Source organism: Dama dama, chromosome 24 (genome assembly GCF_033118175.1).
Source record: "Dama dama isolate Ldn47 chromosome 24, ASM3311817v1, whole genome shotgun sequence".
In the NCBI taxonomy this organism is placed as follows: Eukaryota; Metazoa; Chordata; class Mammalia; order Artiodactyla; family Cervidae; genus Dama; species Dama dama.
This window is the reverse complement of record NC_083704.1, coordinates 51,625,696-51,650,164: the sequence shown is the minus strand read 5'-3', so window position 1 is coordinate 51,650,164 and position 24,469 is coordinate 51,625,696. Positions and strand designations below refer to the sequence as shown.

Here is a 24,469-nt window from a genome sequence, read left to right as displayed (position 1 = left end):
ACGACCTGGAAAAACGGGGGCCTGCAATCATGTTTTCTTCTTTAGCATGGCCTTTCTCTTGAGAGTTTGATGTTTATCGTTTCCCAACATTTAGAAATAGGTTTTTCTAGGGAGCTGTCAGATTTTTAAAGGGAAACTCTAAAATTGTTCCTTATTGCCCCTCTCTCCATTCACTTTACTTCTCAATCAATTTCTGATTTGACAATGAAGGGTGCTTGGCAGTAAGACGAATGGAAAGAAAATGTTTTAGTATCAAACATTAACAAGTCACAATTCGTAAGTAAGGAAGTTTTATTAATATGTCTTCATAGACTCAAACAGTATAGATTTTAGACGAAGATTGGTTTTGGAATGCCTTCTGTTGAAGAAAGGGAGCTGGAAGAAAAGCCTTGTTGCTCTGTTGTACTCAGTTTGAGACTGCGTTTCCCTTTTATTTCTCCTTACTGCTACTTCTACAAAAGCCAAAAGAAAGGCTGACTTCAGAAGAATTAACCCCTGGGGCTAGCTGCAGTGAAAGGAATTGAACTTCTGGTTAATTAGTGAAGGCTGGGGCACAGCTGGTGGAGAGGGATGTGCCAGGCCTGGCGTTGAGAGATTGCGTCTTGGCAGAATTCTGCAACTGATACCCTTGTCATCTTGGAAGACTTTTCTGGGTCCTGGACAGCAAAGAAACTTGATTCCACTTGAAAATGTTCTTCAGAGCTCTAGCAGCTTAGCCAACCCTGGAAGTAAGTAAGTTTTAAGTGGCCAAATTTGGATATGTTATCGGTGATCCTCTTTTTTTCTTTTTTGGTGAATACCACAGGTATGTTCCTGGTTAAAAAAAAAAAAGCTGAATGTAAATTGAATTTTAAGTAGTTTTCCAGTGGAAGGAATCCTTTCCTTTTGTACAAATTAGTTTCTCCTGAAAAGGAAGGGGCTCAGCCTGCATTTCCCCTTTCATATCAGCTTAGAAAAGTTTAAAATAAAACATGTTCATTTCAGACATGTAGGAAACAGGAACAAGAACAATAAAATAATATACATTTGTAAAGTGGAATCATTTATTCCTTGATCTATTCCTGGCCCCTTGCATTTTCCATGCATTTTAGATCAGTTGTCAATTTCTGCAAAACACCACCTGGGATTTTGGAAGGAATTCTTTGAATGTTTAGATCTATTTATAGAGTATTGACATCTTATTAGATTAAACCTTCTGATCCAAGAGTATGGGATGATTTTCCATGAATTTAGTTCTTTTTTTCTTGATCTCAGCAAGCTATTGTAGTTTTCGGTGTAGAGGTCTTGTACTCTTTCCTCACCTCTGTTGGATGCTAAATGTACATAACCTTCTGAACATACACAAACTTCTGAAGAAACTTGCCCCAACTCTACCATGTACTGCCACCTAGCTGGCTTGTAAGTGAGTCACCAAAAGATTCTCTTCTTTGCTTGATTCTTCTTTTCAGTTCAGTCCAGTCGCTCAGTTGTATCCAGCTCTTTGAGATCCCATGTATTGCAGCACACCAAGCTCCCCTGTCCTTCAACTCCTGGAGCTTGCTCAAACTCATGTCCATCAAGTCGGTGATGCCATCCAACCATCTCGTCCTCTGTCGTCCCTTTCTCCTCCTGCCTGTAATCCTTCCCAACACCAGGGTCTTTTCTAATGAGCCAGTCCTTTGCATCAGGACTGATTCTTCTTTTAGAATTCATTATTTCAACCCCATAAATGTTCATTGTCCTTGTAATACATCTTTTGGTGAAAATAAAAAAGGAATCATTTAAACACACTCTCTTAAAACTGAATGACATACTGTGAATGTCTTTGGTATCTTGTGGTCTTCTATAGATATGCTTGCTGACTGCATAATATTCCATTAAAATGGTTGTTCCCTTTAAACTATGTTAAATTTAGGTTGTTTTCTTCTTTTAACTGCTATAAACCATGTTGCATTAAATATCTTGGTGGCAAAATATCTTGCCATGTATGTCCATGAGTATTTTCTTAGAATACATTTTTAGATGTGCAGTTGCACCACAGAAAGTATATAAGAGCATAGATTTCTGTGATTTTGATATGAATTTCAAAGCATTTCTTTGTTGTTGATTTTTAAAAGGGTATACAATTGATAATTTTTGGTGTTAAAGTAATTGAATATTCAATAACCCAGACTTTCAAGTTACTTCACGTTTCTAGGCCTCAGTTTCCTCCTTTATAGAATGGGTATAATAACATCTTAAATGTGAGCATTAGTGGAATCATGGAGTATAAGTCAAACCCTAGGCTGCGTGTGAACTCTCTCCCTGGAGACCTATTAATTTGTACAACAACCTCTCCTGTTCACCAGAAGCATGTGAGGCCTGGCACAGTCCCCTCTCCTCTGCACACTCTTCCCAGGTCACCACCATGGGCACGAGCAAGCCTGCCGCCCTCTTTGTGCCCTGTGCCCAGGGTTGAGATGTTGGTCCTAGTTCTGAAAGTCTGCCTGCAGACATTTATATGTTCAGACAAACTAATCAGGCTGAAATTTCTCATGCTTATTTGCAGCTAGATGAAGCAATCCATTTAGTTGCTTGGGAATTACCCAGGCGTGGAAGAAATTGGTTTCTCAGCCTTGAGAAATTCTGCAGATAGGGAGGTACTGACAGGCACCAGGGCCAGCTTGGTGAACTCGGAAATAAGGGAGCCCGGCTGAGGCCCTCGGTCAGGACCCCTGTCCGTGGCCGAACTGGTGATTGCCTAGGACTCTTCTCTCTGTGTCACCCCTCCCCGTTCCCACTGCGTATGATGAAGGGACTCCTCAATGCCTCCTCTGGGGAGCTCTGAGCTGCTCACTGGGAAAGCAGGGCTTTGCTTTCCTTTCAGTTTCCTCAGTGGTTGATAGAGATGAGACACTTGCTGATTCTCTCCCTCTTTTTCCCGAGGGAGAGCCTCACAGACCCTTAAATATGCAGTTGCTTTCTGTTAAAACCCCAGTGATCCAGCCTTCGGGCTGTCGCCAAGGGCTTTGGGCGAGGAGGGGTTGGGCTGTGTATGGGGTTCCAGATCCCAGAGTGTGTAGTCCCTCCTGTATTCAGTCTTCACTACCCAGGGGACAGGAGCACGAGGAGGCTGAGGGGTGAAGAGGAGTAAGCCCAGACATGCAGCTAGTCAATGGTAGACTGTAAATCCCCATCCTTGCAGAGTATGGTTCCATTGTTGGTGCTTTTAACCCCCACATGATACCATCTTTGAACAAATACCTGCTTATCAAAATGTGTTTTGTACCTGTCTGCACCTTGAGGTTTATCATTCACCCATCAGTTATGCTGCTTTTGCACCAGAGTGTGCAGAGACAAAAAGGTATGATACCTGTCCTCAGAGAAAATTTTCATATAATTGTAGAAGCAACAAAATAATAAGCTATTATATGAAAATAACTCACCTGTTTAATACATAGATCTAAACCCCCAAATCTCTCAAGAATTTTGTTCTGAATGGTCAAAATAGGTGGTCCTCTTACCTAATAAGCACACACACCCTTTATCCTGTATCCAGTACCGCAGGTCTCATGAAGTCTTGATACTTTTCTTTATTGGCAATCCTGACATGTTGGGTTATTGACTCTGAAACTTTGCAGTTCAGTCTAAGTTTGATGTGAGCAGGGAAACCATCTGGGGCTCATACCACTTACTGTTTTCTTTTGGAGGTCATGCCCTTTTGTCATGAACATAAAGATTCCAGCCCCTACTTCTAAGATTCTGATGTGTTTTCCAATTCTGTGAATGTGCTCACTGCCTCCTACCCATCCTGTGTGAGGATCATTAACGTGCAGAGAGGGTTGTGTTTCTTCTCTGTATATCCCGTCAGCACAGGTCAGGTCAAGCTTTGCTTCCTGTCACAAGTATTGAGGGTTTTAATTTTAAACTATGAAATTACATTCTAATACTAAATATTCTCCTTCCATCTACACCCACTGCTGTGAGCCTACACATTTTCCCAAGATGTATCCTCTGTGGGGTGCACCCCTTGGTTAAGAATCACTGGTTCAGTAGCAAGGGGGAAGGCAGGCGACTGATTAAAACAAACCCCAGGATTCTAAAAGGAGACTGATTTGGGGTATGGGAGGAGAGCCCTGCAGACCTCACTCAGCCCTGAGAAGAAACTGTTCTCTTATAGCTTAACTGTTGATTCTCCTGACTTCATGTAGAAGATCTTAAATTGTGTTAGCAGTGATGATGATGATGGTAGTAGCTACCATTGAGTATGTGCTAAGAATTGCAGGAGGCACTTTTCATATTTTTAATTCTTAGAGCGACTGGCTCATGGAGTTCAGCCTTTCCCCTGTCTCACAACTAGGTAGTGAGGTGCTGCAGTTTTAACCCGTGTCACCTGATACTGAAGTCCTGTGCTTCTAACCCAGACACCCTGTTGCAGCTTCCCAGCCCTCACATAAAGTGTTAAGTGCTGTGTGTGCTACTGCTGCTACATCACAGAAGTTTTACTCACCTGAGTTGTCCTGGATTGTCTTTGCTGTCACAGATCATTTCTGGAATGAGAACTGGGTGTATGTGAATGCGCATGGTCTCATTCACTAGGTGGTAAGGTGTTTTGTGGTCAGAGCTGATGACTTTAATCTTTCTAGAGTGCATGTTTAGGTGGACAATGACTGGACCTTGATGCAGGAGCCAAGACTGAGTTCTGGGTCTTACCTCTCATGAAGTGGTTTTGAAACTTTGGGAAGGTCCCTTCCCATCCACCACTAACTGGTTATGTTTCCCTTCACTTTCCTTCTTTCTTTTTTATTCCCCTTAATTTTTATTTGTTTATAGTCAATTTGCAATGTTGTATTAGTTTCAGGTGTACAACAGAGTGAATCTGTTGCAGATAGACATATATCCACTCATTTTTAGATTCTTTTCCTATTTAGGTCATTATACAGTACTGAGTAGAATTCACTGTACAGTAGGTTCTTATTAGTTATCTGTTTTATATATTGCAATGTGTATATGTTAATTCCAGTCTTCTAGTTTATCCCTCGACTGTGTATCCCCTCGTAACAGTGTTTGTTTTCTGCATTTGTGACTCTACTGTTTGTAAATAAGTTCATTAGTACCCTTTTTTAAGATTCCACATAAAAGTGATATCATGTGATATTTGTCTTTTATGTCTGACTTATTTCACTCAGTACAATTCTAGGTCTCTCAATATTGCTTTGAATGGCATTATTTTATTCTTTTATGGCTGAGTAGCATTCCATTGTGTATGTACAGTGTATATGTACCACATCTTCTTTTATCCATTTCTCTGTTGATGGACATTTAGACTGCCTTCTCATGTCCTGGCCATTGTAAATAGTACTGCAGTGAATATTGGGGTGCGTGTATCTTTTTGCGCAATGTTTTTTTCCAGGTATATGCCTAGGAGTGGGATTGTTGGGTCATAGAGTAGTTCTATTTTTAGTTTAGTTTCTTTTTTTTTTAGTTCTCCATAGTGACTGTACCAGTTTACGTTTCAAGCAACAGTATAGAAGGGTTCCCTTTTCCTCACACCCTCCCCAGAATTTATTGTTGGTAGAGTCTTTGATGATGGCCATTCTGACCAGTGTGAGGTGGTACCTCACTGTTGTTTTGATTTGCATTTCTTCAGTAATTAGCGATGTTAAGTATCTTTTCATATGCTTTTTGGCCATTGGTATGTCCTCTTTGGAGAGATGTCTGTCTTGATCTTCTGTCCATTTTCTGATTTGGGGGTTTTTCGTTTTTTTGACATTGAACTGCCTGAGCTTTTGTATATTGTGGAGGTTAATCCCTTGTCAGTTGCTTGTTTGCAAATATCTTCTCCCATTCTGAGGTTGTATTTTTGTTTGTTGTTTTCTTTGCTGTGCAAAAGCTTTTTACGTTTAAATAGCTCCCATTTGTTTATTTTTATTTTCATTACTCTAGAAGGTGAATCTAAAAAGATCTTCCTATGATTTGTGTCAAAGGCTGTTCTACTTATGTTTTCCTCTAAGAGTTTTATAATGTCCAGCTTTACCTTTAGGTCTTCAATGCCTTTTGAGTTTACTTTTGTGTATGGTGTTAGGGAGTGTTCTGATTTCATTCTTTTACATGTAGCTGTCCAGTTTTCCCCTGGAGAAGGAAATGGAAACCTACTGCAGTATTCTTGCCTGGAAAATCCCATGGACAGAGGAGCCTGGTGGGATACAGTCCATGGGATCGCCAAGAGTCTGACATAACTGAGCGACTGAGCATACACCATATTGTCAGATCACTTGATTCTCTAAACCAAATGAAAATGCTTCATAAATTGCAAAATAATATCCATGTACTCTTCATGATGAAAAGATGAAGAAATGGAACATTCTAGTTTAAGTGTAGCTGATAATCCTAATTTATGCAGCAGCAGTAAAATCGGGCAATCAGAGATGATAGGGAGCCCAGAGATGACATGACCTCCCTGGAACAGTGATGCCTGGACTGAACTGTGTATTAAAATCTCTGGGCATCATGTCAATGTATGGCAAAAACCACTACAATATTGTAAAGTAATTAGCCTCCAACTAATAAAAATAAATAGAAAAAAAAATAAAATAAAATCTCTGGGCAACTTCGAAATCTATAGCATTTGGTTCCTTTCCAGACCAGTAGGGTCAGAATTTTGGAGGACAAAGGGAAGGGTGGACCATGGAAGTTGTAGTCGTCATTTTTTCATCATTGTTTTGATCTTACAAAAGCTTCTCAAGGTGATTCTGGTGCTGCTGGTCTGTGGACCAGTGTTTGGGAACCTCTGACTTGCATGGTCTAACAGAATTAGTTGATTATATTTAATGGGGTGCAAGAGAATTTGGGAGAGTGTCTCATAGTGGGTATCTGCGTTTAAATAAATGCTCGTTAGATAATATGGGAGAAACTACACAGGCAAGCTTGTCTGAAAGAAATTCTTGACACCTGAAACCTGGGGCTGAGAGTCTGGTTGTTTCTTATGAAGGTCAGTGTTCACTGGCTGACTGGTTCTCTTGCCATGGGGGTGCAGTGGTGATGGAGACCGTTAACTGGGTGAGGCGTGGGGGTGTAATTGAATAGATTTGGGAGTGGGCAGTTTTTGAATCCTGGTTTGTGGATGGCACACTGGGTTCCCATTCTGAATGTGTAGGTGCAGTGGCTCTGTGGGTGTGGGATTTTGCAGAAGGAAGAGCTGCAGGCAGAGGGCACAGTATAGAAGATTCGATGAGCAGGCATTTGGGTGACTGGCCAGCAGACAAGAAGTTAGCCTAGTTATTCCGAACTCATTAGTCTGGGAGCAAAGAATGAGCTGTAGGCTGTAGTTCAGTGAAAAGAGAGGACTGGCATATCCTTAAGAAGGAGGATTAGAAATGGAGGGTTTATTAAAGGGTCATTGAACACTTCCTCATCCCCCTACTCTCCTTTCTTTCTGTCTGTAGCTAAAAAGTCTCTTAAAGTTTCTTAATGAAGAGATCATAAAAGCTAAGCAGGATGCCAGAGTGGGTCGGTGATAGCCCTTGGACCAGCATCTAGCAGCTGGCTTGGTTTTGGTTTTGCTACGAATGGGGATAGGCATCCTTCCTTTTTCAGAGCTGCCATAGAGCTGGAGGAAGCAGTGGTTATGAATGGCAGCTTTGTTCACCGTAAAGTGCCATTCACACATATGGAAGCGTTGCCTGTGATGTGGACTTAGCATCCACTTTGGCACTGGGAGAGAGAGCAGTCTCCTGGATGGGGCTGGGGGTACTCAATAGTGAGGATGGGGCCCCAGATCTAAGGATCTAGAGACATGTGCCATTACCTTCAAATCATGGTCTGAGACGCAGGAGTAGCTCCCTCCTAAGTCCATTGCAGGGCAGGGCTCTGTGCTGACTCCAGTGGTACAGTGTGATGGTTTCCCACTGAGGCTGTTGCCGTGAGTGACTTGTTATACGCAGTTTCCAGAACTCTGCTGTGAGTCCATTTCTTTGTCTTCTACTCTGTTACTATGTGTAAGCAAGAGTGTGATCATTAGAGGTAATGTTGGATCCATCTTACTGATTAACCCCCCCCAAAACAATAGATTATGCATGGATTTTGCTATTGTTCTGTTAGGAGTAAATGACATGTGATACCCCACACAACATTTGTCAAGATAAGAGCCACAAGCCCATGTAGAGAGATCCTTTCAGACATCAGCCATGTCCATGCTCTTGAGACCACCATGGTGGGCTACCCCATGTGTCTGGTGCTGAGGAAGTTCTTGGGGAGATGGATGGACTGTCATTTTTCTGGTCCATTAAAGTACTTCAGTCTTTCTGGGAAGATAGTGAACAATCCATGTATCCCAATGACTGGTAGGCTTTTAGGTTTTATAGGAGTTGTTCAGAGAGAGAAGAGGACTCAAAAATAATTGAAGTGGTGTAATTGATCAGCACGCTGAAGGGCAGGCAACTATGGATCAGGCAAACCAGAGTAATAACTTCTATGCAGAGCATTTTACATTTTTAGCTTTGTGAACCTGGGACGTCTTCAGGAGCCAGACAGGCAACAGAAAATCAGAGAAGCAGTTATAGGATGGTGAGGATTACTCTATAAAACACAGCATTGCAAAATTGAGAACAGAAGCATAATACACTGCTTCAGATTTTCAGGGAGCATTTATAAATATGATCCCTTTTAATGTTCATAGTGCACTAATGAAGCAGGACTGTTCTCATCCATGGATAAGAAAACATCAAATACAGTCAAACCCAGGCAGTGCTAGCTTGGGGCCTGGAGCCTGCAGTGCCAGTCGGCAGGGCTGTGCTTCCTTTAAAGGCCTGGGCCTGGGGACCGAGCCACTTGGGAAGAAGGTGGTGTGTTTCCTAGTGTCTGCCCCATCCCCAGAGCTGCCTCCATCATTCTCTGAGCACGGCTCTGGGGAGATGGGCCCCGGGCCTGTTTGTTTCTACTCTTACCCACTTTCTTAAATGGGCCCGGGAGGAAAATCCTGGGACATGTCAGCAAGGCTGTGTAGGAGTCAAAGAAAGCCGTCACCCAAGTCAGTGCCCGAGTCCTCTTGGACGTAATCACAGGCCCAAAGTGCTGAAGTCAGCTTTGCCGCTGCATCAAATTGGCTGACTTGAGATTTCCCAACTGTCTCTTCCTTTTTATCTTTCAACCGTCTTAGTCATTTTTCCCCGAAATAAAAAGAAAGATTGAGAGATCCAGTTGAGCTTAGTTGAACCCAAAGCGAAGACACCCCTTGTACTGGGGCTGGACTCCCCTGAAGGAGAGAAGAGGTGTCAGTTGCAATTAATGTGAGCAGTCTCACTGGCTCCCAAGACCTCTGGTTACAGCAGATGTGACAACATGGATTACCTTCAATTACGGTGAACTACATGTAACTGCATTATTGCCCGCACACCTTGATGGGAGCTGGCTGCTTTGATATCCCTGACCATGGAAGGAAAAGACAGGACGGTAGACCTAGAAATGGCAGCTGCCTAGGATCTGGGTGCAGGGCACAGTGGCAGGCCAAGGAATATGGACTTTCTGTACCATCCTCAGAAGTTGTAGATGATATGGGGTCTGGTTCCTGCAAGGGCTAGAGGAAGGAAATTACCCACTTTAATGAAGTATAATTTATATACAGTGAAATGTATACGTTGCTGTGTACAGAATGTTGAATTTAGGTAAATGTATGTACCTCTGTATTTACCACCCCGATGAAGATACAGAGCATTCCCATCACCATCAGGTTCCCTTGTGCCTTGTCTGGTGAGTCTCCACCCCTATTCTTGACTGAAGGAAAGCACAGGTCTGCTTTTTATTACTGTTACAGGTTAGATTTGTCTTTCCTGGAGTTTCATAGAAATGAAATAATTCAGGATGTACTCTTGTGTGGGTTATGAAAGCTTGTCCTTTTTATTGCTGGATGATGTTCCATTGTATAGATGTGGCACAATTTATCCACTTAGTTCATGTTGGACATTTGGGTCCAAACACTGGAAACATCTTTTTGCCTATTACAAATAAAACTGCTATGAACCTTCTTATACAACGTTTTCTTACTCTTGGGAAAAATAGCAGATTGGACTTTCTGGATCCTATGGTGTGGTAGGCTGAATTTTGGTCCCCATTGTCTTTGCCCCTGCCCTAGGTGATACACCTGTGAATATATTACAAAAGGAACTTTGTCGATAGAATTAAGGTTGCTGATCAACAGGCTTTCAGGTAGGGGATTATCCTGGGTTAATGGACCAGTGAATTCCATGGACTCTTAAAATCTGAAAAGGAGGGCAGAAAAACAAGTTACAGTGGTGTGGTAGAAGTAGTCAGTTTAAGAGAGTGAGAAGGACTCAATGATGCGTACTTTAAATGTGTACATTGAATGCGTACATTCAAATGACTTTGAATGTCGACACAATTGAACTGCTCTGTAACAGGTATGGACCCAGGGCTGTTTCTAAGGGGATGCAGTTCACTTTGTTACATGTGAAGAAGCTTTCACTCATAACCCCAGTGAGGAGACACATCATCCCAGGAGCCACTGTATTCCTGTCTGACTTTATTAATTACTCCTCCTAGTCACAATCCCATTGAATATTCTGTTGCCTATCGATGAAATTCTTAACTACGTTAACTTCCAACAACAACTCGTACATAAAATCAAAATGGGAAGGAGAGAAAAGAAAATGACACGTACAAATGAAAAAATAAACATAACAGACGAATAGAAAAAATTTGCTACAGTCCTAGTATCTGTGTGCTACAGTCCTAATTTCTGTAACTGACCAGGTGACCATGGTTGCCATTGATGGTTTCCTTTATCTGCTTCCCAGTTTGTATTTGCCCTGCTCTCAGACACAACATCAGCTGGTCAAGATTCTTTACTTGGTGGAACGACCTACATCTTCCAGAAGGGTCCACATCTACAGTTGCCTGCCTTGTTTGCCAGAGTTTCCTCTTAACCTTTACGGTCAGGCATGGAAGTATTAAGAGAAGCCCTAGAGAATTGCCTGGTTGCTATACTGCCTGGTCTCCATTGTGTAAAAGCAACCCAGTTTCCCCTTGCCAGCCAGAATTAGTCACCATAGTCAGTGGATTAACCCCATTTTCCCTGCCAGTTGGTTCAGTGGCAAAAGAGACCTACATGTCCAGATGGTGTTCTCATGTTCAAATTCATACACCCTGGTGGAAGTGTTCCTTCCTTGGGGATGGAGGTCTCCAGACCACACATCACAGCTGCTGAGATGGGAATCAGGTATCCTGTGAGTTGATTATTAGGTGTAATAGGGAGAGGAGCCTCGCTCACTTCCAGCCTTTAAATTCTGGATCGTGTATGCTGGCTGTGAGAGAGAGTGCACGGTGTGTTGGTTTCAGACTCAAAGCAGAGACTGCCTCCTGCGAAACCGAAGCCCACCCTTTCGGGGTGTTCTGTTCCACCTGGTGCGTAACGGAGTCTCTAGAAGCCTTTTCACTTTCAGCCAGTCCGCTGCTTCCAGCGACAGGGCACTGACCGCTCTTGCAGTTGTACTGGTACCAGGTTTCCTGCAGTTCTGTGTTCCTGTTACAGCTGGCTCATTGATTCTCACGTTTCCTGTCTCATCTGCTTTCTCTCACGACTTGATGTGCAACTTGAGGTAAATCCTTTCCTCTCTCTGGCTCTTCACCTCTCCATCTGAAGAGTGGGAGGCTTGGACTTGATCATCCTTTGTAAACCTTCTACTTGTAGTGTGTTCTCACTTGAGTGACCTTGCAGGGTTTGTCATGAGAAATCACTTGGGACAGTGTGGATAAGAGTGAGCTGTTGATGCCAGGGGTTGTTACGTGTTGTGGGGGGGCGGGATTTGAACCTTGAGACATTCCCACCACCACCACCATCATCATCATCATTATCATTGGTGTCTGCGGCTTGAATACTGTTCTGTCTTTAGCAGAAGGAAGGGTACTGGTCCACCAGTAGTCATGCCACCGTGTCTCTTCCCCAGGGCTCTGGGATCATTGCTCCTTCTTCTGGGTGTGGATGCAGAACTGCTGACAGGGATGGGGAAGGGCCACATTGTGGAGAGCTGGCCAGAACAGGAAGGTGGAGGAATTTGACATTTCCAGCCTATGCCTCCTGCCTTCCTCTCCTTATCCCCCGCACAGAGGTGCACACACACATATTCTTTCTCTCTCCTTTCCTAACAGATGCAGATGCTCTGGAGTCAACCAGTCTTAATGAGGAGACAGCCATTCCAGTTCCTTCCTCCTGCCCGCCCCTGGCCTGTGCTGTTCTTGGCAGTTGCAGCAGGCCTACGAGGAAATACACTATCCTCTCCCTTGGTGGTTGGGTTTTTTTTTTTTTTTTTTTTTGAGATGAAGACCTAAAAATATTCTACTCTATAATTGGTTGTCCAATCAGCCATGCAAATAAGCACTGTGGCAGAGTGTATAGGAGACAAGGCAGGAGGCTTGAAACTTGGAATCATGCCAGCTTTGCCTTTTTTTTTTTTTTTTTTTTAATAATGTGCTTGCGATCTGAATTTGGGAGTCAAAAAAGAGGAGGATGTACTGTGCAGCTTCCCTGGAGGCAGGCACTGGACACTGATGTTGTGTCTACCTGGCGGGTTGAGGGCAAAGTGGGTTGGGCTCGGTGTCAACGGGGAGTTTTGGAGTTGGTGTTACTGAGCATGGTTGGAACGATTTGACTTACTGTGCCTTGCACATCTCTTGCAGCCTCTGGGCCTTTCTCTTATACAATGCTTACCTCTGCCTGTGCAGCTGCCTAAAATGCCGCCACCCTCTTTGCTGCTTCTGCACATTCTGTACATCCCTCAAGGCCCAGCACTAGCTTGATGCTGTTAGGACCAACCATGCATAGTGACTGCAGCCTCACAGTACTCTCTGCCTGTAACAGAAGCAACTGCCTCACTGTAGCTCCATGCCACGCTTGTGCATGCAGCCTTTCCTGTGTCCCCGTGTCTATTTGGATTCTCCTGGAGGCCCTCTGACACTGGTTGGAGAGGAGGAAGGCATGGGGGCAGAGAGGAGGCCTTCAGTGTTTGGGCTCAGAGTGCATGTTGGATTCACATCCTGGATACTCTGTGAGATCCTGAATAAGTTACTCTGCCTTCTAAGCCTCAGTTTCCCCCTCTATAAAACACTGAGCGTGATACTTGTGGTTTCATAGGGTGTAGGATTATGACAGTTGAACGGCACAAGGGCTGTGAAGGACTCGGCAGAATGGCTGGCTTGGAGGCAGTGCTTATGGATGCTGAGAGGGTGGGGGTGTAATTTTTGTGGTTGAGGGAGAAGGAGTTGAGGGGAGGAGGCGACTTCATCGGGTTGCACTGTCAGTCGTGGCCATCTGGCACAGACTGTGGATGGTCACCTACCTGGATTATTCATTGCTGGCTCCAAGGCCAGCCTCCTGGCCACTGTGCTGGCCTGGTGGTTGGTAGTCAGGGTTGCAGTGGGGAGGAAGGCTATGTCCCGTGAGCACCCAACGTGCTGGGGCAGGTGGCAGGGGGAGAGAGCCTGACTGGACACAGAGCAGAAACTCTCTGAGGAGAGTGCCCTCTGCATCCAGGACAGGGCCAACCACATCATAGGCGCTCAGTCCTCCTTTGGGAAGGAATGCCCAGGAGCCCTGAGCTGGGGTGCTGGCTGTCCCCCTGACTGGGTAGCCCTAAGAGCTCCCATAGCCCCCAGGTCACAGGGACCACCCCCCGACCCCGGCCCAGTGCAGGAGGGGCTGGGCCTTTAGGATGTGGTTCTCTGAGCTTCGCTGGCAGCCACCCTCCACCCAGCACGTGTCTTACCTCAGTTGTGCTTCTGGAGAACTGGGTAGAGAGGAGAGAACATGACGGTCTGACGGGGCTGACTGGCAGGGAGGGCGCCAGGTGCTGGCAGAGCCGTGGGCAGCGTGTGGCTGTCCTCAGATGGCCGGGCTGGCTGGCTCCGCGGGAGCACTCAGCTCATGGACAGCCTGGGTTTGTGCTGACGCTGAAGGACTTCCCTGACAGCCAGGCTTGCTGCTGTTGTTACAGCTTCATCAGAGTCGAGAGCATTCTGACAGCAGGCCCCACTTCCCTGTTTCTCTGCTGGCCGGCAGCCTCCAGAGTCTGGTTGGCTGTGGGGTAAAGCCTCTAGCACGCTATCTGGGGCCCTTGAGATGCTCTGGCTCCATCAGCTCTTCCTGGGTCATCCCCTGCTTGCTTCCGGTCGGCAAGCCCCCAAACCCGTGCTTCGGCCACCTCGACTGTTTGCCAGCCCCCCAGGACACCCAGAGATTGGATCATTTACACTGACGTTCACTGCGCCTGCCTCTGCCGTGCGCACACCGTGCTCTTCCAGCTTCCCTCCCTGCTCAGGTGTCATCCGCCACAACGAGTCTCCTCCCGTTAGTTGGAATGAATTCTTCCATTGATAACCTGTAGCACCCAGGCGGTCCTTGCTTCCGTCTGGCATGCTCATCTGCAAGGCAGTACACTCCAGCAGTGCCGACATCATCTCTGCTTTTGAACAGCCTGGGATTCCAATTCTGGCCTTGCTGTTCTCCCGCCATGTGACCTGGGCAAGTCATGCAGCTTCTTGGCCTTCACAGTATCGTTGGTGAAGTGCGGTTAACAGCTCTGATGTACTAGAGTTTTGTGAGCCACGGCATTTGTAGCCCTTTGCACGTGGCAGTTTGTGGATCCAAAGGGAGCTCCTACCAGCACCGTCTCCCCTGTGTTCATTCAAATCTGTTTCTCTGGCCAACTCCACCTCCTTCCAGGTGGAAACCACATCTGTAAGGTGTTAGCACAGCAGCAGGTCAGGTCAGGATGCAGGAATCACACCAAGAGGAGGGGTGCTGAGTCCTGTGGCTCTCATTTCCATTCCCTTCCCGACCCCATGGCCTCCACACCTTGCACAGAGCTGGCTGTTCTCGGACCCGGTCTTCACAGAAGGAGGTGAAATTTGATTTTCAACTTTCTCATGTCTTATATCTTGGGTCCTCAGAAAATTAATACTCAGAATTGGAATTCTTTATGGAAATTTCTCCATTCGCTCCCCTTTGCTTTTTTTTTTTTTTTCCTGTGAAGATCATGGATTCAGGTTACTTCCTTGAAGTAATTAATTTTGGCAGATCTTTATGAAGCGTTGGGAAGGTGCCTGGGTCTTTGAGGTGCTGGAGAGGACGACCAGTGTTCTTAGATGGTGGTGCGTCTTCCAAGGACCTTCACTGCTGCCGATGTGGTCCGCAGCGCCAGAGGTGGCTGAGGGGGCCGGTGTCCTGACCTCATTGTGCGGGGGGCTGGGGTGCAAGGCCTCATCTTTGGGCACTTAAGTCACATGTCCTCTCCCTGCCCCACTCCTGCTCCTCCCCTGCTTGTTGGAGGCTCTTCAGCAGATTCATGTCCAGAGTAGAAGGCTCCCTTTGCTTTGTTTCTCTTTTAAGTATGAAGAAGCCCTGGGCAGGCGGAAGAGGAGGAACATGTCGTTTCTTTCCACTAGAAATGCATGAACACGCTGCAGTGGATGAAGCATCTCTCCCTCTATTGAACAGATGGTGATTGATGGTCTTCCTTGTGCCCCACGCTCTCCTAAGAGTTGGTAATACAGTGATAAACTAGACCCCCCAAAAAATATTTCTTAGACATACGTGGTTAACAGAGAAAGAGATCATCAAGTTGTTATAGATTGTTGTAAGAGCTGTGAAGAAAATTTGTGAAAAATTAAATAGCAATACAGCTAGAACTCAACAAAATAATAACACACCCAGACAAATGATAGGGTCATCATGTGTTAATATCAGCTCTGGAAAGGCCCTGGTGCTGCCTCTCTGTCTTGAGAGAAGGCCAGATTCTGAGAAGTTGGGGCAGATTTTCACTGAGCGGGCTTTCCATGGATGGTGTGTGTGGAGGGGCCCGGAGGACTGGGAGTGACCTTGTTTTGAGAAAGGTATCAAGATCTTTAATTTCTACCATTTGCATTCAGTTCTGGCTCCTCTTTTAAGGCCAGAAAAACTCCCGAAGGAATAAAATGTGCACCTTTGTGGTATGGGGATGTTTTTCTAACTGAGGACTCCCCTCCTCCAGCACTTGGAATCACAGATTTGTATAAGAACTTGGTTCACACCCTACACTTTGGGGATAAGCAGATATACCTGGATTTATGCAACAATAAAGACTATTCAGGGTGGTTTCTGAACGACTCCACTGCTGTTTGAAAGATACTAAAAACTTTAATATTAGGTGAGGATTGGGGGCAACAGAGAGGAGGGAGGTGAGGTGGTATGCAGACCTTGAGGCCTTAGGAAGAAGAAATCTTCCCCATCCCACAAGGGCAAGCCCTGACTTTGCTATAGGAGCACAGGCCCCAGAACACAAGAGGGGGCAGGAAGGACATCTCCTAAATAGGACAAGAATTTACATTTCCACACACAGCCTCCAATGCCAGGCTAAAACTCCACTACCTTCCCCTTGCCTTGATACTTAAAACCTTAGAGGATACCCTCTTATTACAAATGAAAACAAATCCGTCTTAAACACTGGGATAGAGACCTGCGAATGCAAGTAAAGGGAAAAAACAAAACCATCCATGGAAACCAGCAAGCAGGGGGCTGGGAGTGCCACTCCCTCAGCTTCTCCCCTGATCTGAGACTCAATCTAGGCAGCCCTGGTCTTGACTAAATGTCTCCTTTGTTTTGTCATCTCAAAATTTCTGTGCTGGAACTGAGCCAGAGGGAACTCTGAAGAGAGAACCTGAGTGGCCAGAGGCTGCTTTTATGCTGACACTGCCTGGCTGGAGTGGGGACAAGAGCCTGGTAGTGAGGAGGGGAGCCCAGGAGTGTGCTGCTCAGAAAAGCTGCCCTGGCAGAGGGGAGAGGGGAACAAATCAGTTAAATCCACTTAAGTGAAGAAAATCAAGGACGGGGGCATAAGCAAAGGTTTCTAAGACAGGGCACAGAAAGCAATAACCATAGACGAAAACACTGATACGGTAGACTTCATCAAAATGACAAATGTATGCTCATCAGAAGATGCTGAGAGGAAGATGAATAAGTAAGCCCCATGTTGGGAGAAAACACTGGTGAAGCATAACTGATGTAGGACTTGTATTCAGGGCGTGTGAAGCATCCATACAACACAATAAAAAGACAAACTTTTGCATTTTAAATTGGCAAAAGATGTAACAGATATTTTTAAAGTTTATTTTTAATTGGATGATAATTGTTTAACAATGTTGTATTGGTTTCTGCCACATATAAACATGAATCAGCCGTGGGCGTACATATGTCCTCTCCCTCTTGAAACTCGCTTCCACCTCCCACTCCCACCCTAACCTAGAGGGCTAGGTTGTCACAGAGCACCAGATTGAGCTCCCGTGTTACACAGCACCTTCCCGTTAGCTATCTGTTTTACATATGGTAATGCATATATGTCATTGCTGCTCTCTCAATTCATCCCACCCTCTCCTGCCCCCAGTGTGTTTGTAAGTTATAGCAGGTATTTTTAATAGTGGATACAAATGGCCAAAAGGCCCATGAAGAGATGTTTAACATTACTGTCATCAGACAAATGAGAGTTAAAACCATAGTGATGTGCCATTCCTTACCCACCAGAGTGAGTAAATGAAAAAGGTGATAAGGCCAGATGTCAGTGAGGCTGTAGAACAACTAGGTACTCTCACATATTGTTGGTGAGACTGGGCAGTGGTCCAGATGCTTTGGAAGATCCTCAGGCAGTTTTTTATAAGGCTAGTAACACAGCAGTTTTACTCCTGGATGTTTACTCAAGAGAAATGAAAACATCCACAAAAAGATTTATATACAAATGGTTATAGCAGCTTTATTCATAATAGAAAATAAATTCTAGACACTGTATAGGTGACCATCAGTAGGAGAATGAATTAACTGTGGTGTATTCATACCATGGGAATAGTACTCGGTAGGAAAGAGGCCTGTGTTACTGATCCATGTAGCATCATTAGGCTGAATGAAAGAAACCTTTCATGAAAGTCAGTATACTCTGAGTCTATTTAAATTAGGTTTGCCTATCCAAGAACTAATCTGTGGTGATGAGAATCAGTCACCGCCTCTAGGAAATGTGGGGTGGTGACCAGGTGGGAACAGGCACAACTTTTATTCAGAGGTCTGTACCTCATTTTAAAGTGTATCTTAAGATGCACAATGGGTGGCTGGAGTGGTGGCTTAGGTGTGTTAGAAAGTGTGTGTAGCAAAATCGTACTTACTGAATTAGGTACTGGATGTAGGGGTATTCACTGTAAAATTCTTTCGGCTCTTCTGGCATGTTTGAAAATGTTTATAATAAATGTTAGAATAAATTTGCTCAAGTGGAAGATGCAATTTGCAGCAATATGAATGGAAAATAATTGTGATTTATCACCCTTTGTTACACGGGGCTATTTTGCTTATCTTCTTCAAGATTCCATTAAAATCCTCTGCAGGAGCCTCTGCAATACAGCCGATTTATCAAATTCAGAAGAGTCCTGCCATCCTTCCTGATTCATTTGTATCACCTGGATACCTTTGGGTTAGTTTTCTCATCACATAATTCTCTCTCCCCCACCTTGAACATGAACTCCCAAGGATGTGTTTCCCTCAGTACTAACGGTATGGAGTAGTTCCACAATCATGTTCACTGTTTGGAGAACAAGAAAACCGACAAGTAGAAGATTGGGAAATAGATATGAGGGAGGACTCAGAGTTCACTAAGTAATGTAAAAGATCCTCAGTGATCAAAACAGTTCTAGCTTTTCAAAAAAGATTTAAATAGAAAGATGAACTGGGTTGTTCTTTACCCTTTGTCACCAGTGATCCACATGCAGTATCCTAGTGAATTATACAAGAGCCATCCATTGGAACTCTTGGGAACTGAGACAAAAGTGCCCACGATGCTGTTCAAGTTAGACCAGGCCAGCCTTTGAGTGGGGAGGGGAAGTTCTAAACCACTACAGATAATCACCAAGTGAGCTGGAGACAGAGATTAGATCAACACTCATTCCTTTTTCTGTTTTTCTGGAATGAAGTCCCAGTGATGTTGTTCTCATTTTTATTTGCAATGAACCTAGTTTTTGACCTGATCAGTGTTATAGTAAGTACAGGAAAGGCAAACTAGAAGAAAGGAGCCACAACGTTGGTTAGTGAGGTCTTGCACGATTATGAAAACAATGAGAGAAAGTGAACCCAAGCCCTCTGGCTGGTCAGGTTCCCTTTGCTCCTTCCCTGGGCCCTTCCCCCTTTGCCACGCCGAGCCTTTCCTACCCAGGTATGTTTTGGGGAGGCCTTTACTCTCTCTTACTGCCAGCTGGAGCCCAGCTACCATCACTCATCTGCAAGGTGTGTTCTCCTGATGTCTGCCTCCCATGATACGGCGCTTTACCTGGGAAGGGTTCCCATGAGGCACCCTGCTGCTTGCCAACAGACTTTTAGTTGGTGTTATAGTTATTTTGATTACACAACACACCCCTTAAGCCTTGAGCTATGGCTTTGTTGGGATCAGTCATCAGAAATGGAATTTCTGTGAGGTCCCCAGCTGATAGACCCAAGACTGGGCTTGTCCAAGTGGTGCCAGTGGGATTGTGTAGGGGAGTCTCAGAAATGTGCACTCCGTTGGTATGTTGAGAAACAGAAACCCAAAGCATTCTGGTGACGGTGAAAATTGCGTTGATAGAAGAGAGGTATAAGAAAGCTAGCTGATCAATTGCTTTTTTATAGGGCATTATTTTTATAAAGGGTTAGGGAAAGGAAGACAGGGTATGTCAGTGGCCAAAGGAGTGTCACAGTGGCCCATGGGTTTCTTCCATTGTTACTGCCCCTCAGTGAAGAGGGCTCGACTTGTCTACAGTTCCTGGATAGTGGACAGAACTCAGTACTGTGGACTCTGGGTGTAGACCATGAAGAGGTAGAAATCAGATTTCATTCATGTCTGAGTCTCCATGTCCCAGCATTGAAAGAGTAGCTGGAAGGAGCCCCAAGGGCAGTGAGGGTGGCTGGATCTGAGCGCTGGTGCTGATGCTGGTGAGATGGACCCTACAGTCTACCTTCCCTAAATTGGGCAGAGGGGTTATAAATGTGTCCGTGGCCATATCTTCATTGTGTCTCCTGCCCTTTCCTCTTAGTGTTTTAGAAACGGCTTTGCTGTTTTCCTACACCCTACACCTGCTTCTTGTCTCCAGCACTTCTTTTAAAAAAAAAAAATTCAAAAATTTCATTTTACTAATACATAATTTATTTTGAATATATTCTTTCTCTATGGGCAATATTTCTTTTTTATTTGTAAGATTTTATTGAAGTATAGTTAATTTTCAATGTTGTGTTTATTTCTGCTAAATAGCAAAGTGACTCATTACAGATAGGTTGATAGATATTCTTTTTCATATTCTTTTCCATTGTAATTTATCACACATTAGTGAATATAATTACCTGTGCTACACAGTAAGACATTGTTGTTTATCCATCCTATATATAATAGTTTGCATCTCCTAAGCCCAGACTCCCAACTGTCTCCTCCCCCTTCCCCCTCCCCCTCCGCAACTACAGGTCTGTTCTCTGTAAGTCTATTTCTATGTCGTAGATATGTTCACTTGTGTCATCTTTTAGATTCCACATATAAGTGATATCAAATGTATTTGTCTTTCTCTTTCTGACTTCTCTTGGTTTGATAATCTCTAGGTCCGTTCATGTTGCTGCAAATGGCATTATCTCATTCTTCTCAATGTCTGAGTAATATACCATGGTATATGTGTACCACATCTTATTTATCCATTCGTCTGTCAATGGACATTTAGGTTGCCTCCATCTTGACTATTCTAAATAGTGCTGCTGTGAACTGCGTACCTATTTTTGAATTCTAGTTTTGTCTGGGTATGTCCCCAGGAGTGGGATTGCTGGATCATATGATAGTTCTGTTTTTAGTTTTTTGAGAAACCCCCATGCTGTTCTTCAGAGTAGCTGCACCAGTTTACATTCCCATCAACAATATAAGAGGGTTCCCTTTACTCCACACCCTCTCCAGCATTTATTATTTATAGACTTTCCAATGATGGCCTTTCTGACCAGTGTGAGTTGGTACCTCATTGTCGTTTTGATTTGCATTTCTCTGATAATTAGAAACGTGGAGCATCTTTTCTTGTGCCTGTTGGTCATCTGTATTTCTTCTTTTGGAGAAATAGTTATTTATGTCTTCTGTCCATTTTCCAATTGAGTTTTTGTTATTGAATTGTATGAACTGTTTGTATATTTTAGAAATTAAGTCCTTGTTGGTCGCATCATTTGCAAGAATTTTCTCCCATTTTGTGGGTTGTCATTTTGTTTTATGATTTTCTTTGCTGTACAGAGCTTGTATGTGTGGTTAGGTCCCATTTTCAGCACTTGTCTTGAAGACAGTCGTTTCACCCGATAGCTGCGTGAGAGCCACGGTGGCCCCGTTTCCACTTTCAGGAATGTTCGCTGCTGTGGGATTTGGGCTTGTTCTCTGCATCACTGCTGTACCTCCCCCGACCTGAGCACGCCTGCCTCTGCCAGCTTGGTGCCCTGATTTGTAACAGTAAACAATTTTAAGAGGGTGGGCACATTTGCTCATTTACTTGTTCGTTATCTATTAAGTGCCCATTTTGTTCAGTTATGACTGAGAGTTTCTTCCTGATTGGTTTGCATCTTTTGTACCTGAAACCGGCCAGGTGGCAGACCCTCCATCTGGCAGGCATCCATGGGCAGGGTCTCTGGGGTTCTGCAAAGGGTCTGCCAAGCCCTCCCCACCCCAGAGGCCCTGATGTGGGTCTTGTGGCTGTGCCTTAGCCCCTGTAATCCCAACTGCACCGCCTGTGTCACTAGGCTGACCCACCTTTCATGGTGACCAGTCCCCTCAGGTGAGGTCCCCGAGATAACCCCAGCCTGGGACCCCATGGGGAAGCTCGTGAGTCCTGGCCAGGCCAGCAGGCGGCATGGTGACCACCCTGCCTCTCCGTGTCTCTCTGTTCCGGGAAGGAGAGCAGTGGTTCAGGACTGTGGCTGACATAGAGTCCTCAGTGGGGAAGGAGCTCATGTGTCCTCCTCTGGAGTGTGACCATCTTTATGACTCTCCTGAGTCCTTGTCACTTAGATTTAGGAAGGGGGCCTCCCTTTTGCTTCTCCTCCTCCCAGACACTACTGTCACCTCTCTGCACTGGGGCTCCAGGGGTGGCAGGTGGTTAATGGCAGAGAGCTGGCTTAGTGAGCCCTAGGTGAGGAGGTGGTGAGTCCTTTTTCTCGGTGACTTAGAAAACGAGGTGCTTAGTATTGAATACGTCTTGTTTTCAGCAGGGAGCCCTGTCCTCTGATACCTGGGTAACAGCACACATCACAGCCAGCTCCTGTTTGAGTACAGAGTTAAGCCTTGCATCCTTACCCACACTGCCTGCCATAGCTCATCTGTACACACACCTGAGTGTCACATGCGGAGCCTGCACCCTTTAGATGGGGCTGTCTTCTCGTGGTTCTGGTTTTCTGTCTGTAACTGTGGTGTTTGTCAGAGCCTGAAGACCACTTCTTGTAGAAGGGTGAATGTTAAGTCTTATTTAAGGCTGTTATAATGTTTCAGACCACCTCCCGCCCCCTAAAAGCTTAGAGAGTCGACCTGCCCTGTTCTGGGTCTGCTGTACGCTGACATCAGTGCTGACAGACCAAATTATAGTACTCCCTAACCCAGTTCTAAAGGATGAATGCCATGGCACTTCAAGTATTTTTCAGAAACTATTATTTTAACTCATTTTCACAGTGGCTCCGGGTTTTTTTTAATAGTCTCGTAGGAACTTTGGTTAAATACAGAGTAAAAACTGAAAGCTTCTTGGGGAATAATGAGGAGGGAATCATGAAGAGTCAGGTCCTTCAAGGTCTTTCAAAAAATATTCCCTAAGTAGCAGTTTCTCTGGTGCCTGCAATTCTGAATTGTTGTTCGCTTATCCACACAAAGATAAGCAACATACGTGACAGTGCATGTGTGTGTCTCCAGAGACTCAGGGTCACTGTAATTTTAGTGCCTTTGGGTTTTCATGGGAAGCAGAAGGACTGTCAAAACCTGTTTTTAAAAATGTTTGTTTGCAAAGATTTTTGCTGGTATTTCACACATATCTTGGCCATTAAGTAAAAGCATTAGACCATTCATCTTAGTAGGAGGATCAGGGCTAGATAATCACTGGTGTTCTCCTTTCTATGTCATGGGCCCTCAGGGTCCAGAGCATGGGGTCAGCAAACTTTTTCTGTAAAGAATCAAATAATAATTTAGGCTTTGTAGGCTGTGCAGTTTTGGTCACAATGACTCAGCTTTGCTGTCATAGTGCAAAAGCAGCCTTAGATGATACATCAATGAATGAGCCCCACTTAGTTGCAGTAAAACTGCAGCTACAAAGGTGTGGCCCATGGGCCAGACTGAGCCTATGAGCCGTGATTTACCAGCCCCTGGTCTAACGAACCTGCCTGCCAATGCAGGAGACATAAGAGACATGGACTTGATCCCTGGGTTGGGAAGATCCCCTGGAGAAAGAAATGGCAACCCACTCCAGTACTCTTGCCTAGAGAATTCCATGGACAGAGGAGCCTGGTGGTCTGTTGTCCACAGGGTGGCAAAGGTTGGACACGACTGAAGCGACTTAGCGAGCATGCATGGTCTAAGGAGAAGGACAAGTTTTGAGTTGCCACTGACAGTCTAATCCAGCCCCAAAGGTAGACTGATCGCTTGATGGACTTTATACCATCACAAGTCTCCTCCTGCTGATTGTTAACGTGGATGTAAGGCCAGGCTGGTCTTCAGTCTTCTGAGAATGTGATCACACCTGCAGAGACGTTTTTGACTCCAAGAGAATGCCTGATTTCCTCCTCTTCACTCTACCTTAGGAACTGTGTATCAAACACAGGAAACAGAGAGTGAAAGAATCTTTGACCACTTAGATGAAGTCCATGGGTAAGGTGATGGTTAGCAGTCAACAAGTGGAAGATTTTCAGGGTGATTTTCACCAGTTGTGAATTTCCACCCGGGGTTGCCAGCCTTCTTTTCCATGTGCGATGCTGTGTGGGGCTTTCTTGCTTAGATGCTTTCTCTCTTTCTCAGTTATGTTCAACCTACACTGCCTCCCTCCTTTCCTCTTTCTCGCCCTAGCACAGAACGCTGCCACAGAGTTCTGTACTCTGGCACACAAGATGAGAGAGGTGGCTATGTAGCTTCAACTTTGGAAAGTTTGCCACCGTCAAGCCCGAGTCCCCAGGGAGAGGGGTACTTGGTGCTTTCCCAGGTGGGTCACAAGTGGTCACAAGAACAATAAGATATTCATTTAAATGTATACACACTGCTGACCAGTGATGCATCTGTACCCTGTCATACAATTTCTAGTCAAGGCTATGGTTTTTCCAGTGGTCATGTATGGATGTGAGAGTTGGACCATAAAGAAAGCTGAGCACCGAAGAAATGATGCTTTTGAACTGTGGTGTTGAAGAAGACTCTTGAGAGTCCCTTGGACTGCAAGGAGATTCAACCAGTCCATCCTAAAGGAGATCAGTCTGGGTGTTCATTGGAAG

General features: G+C 44.8%; 1 protein-coding gene across 1 annotated transcript in view; it reads left to right on the top strand.

Annotated features, from left to right (window-relative positions):
• Positions 1 to 24,469, top strand: part of CACNA1D (calcium voltage-gated channel subunit alpha1 D) — a 339,914-nt gene that overhangs the window by 124,217 nt on the left and 191,228 nt on the right. The window lies entirely within an intron of this gene.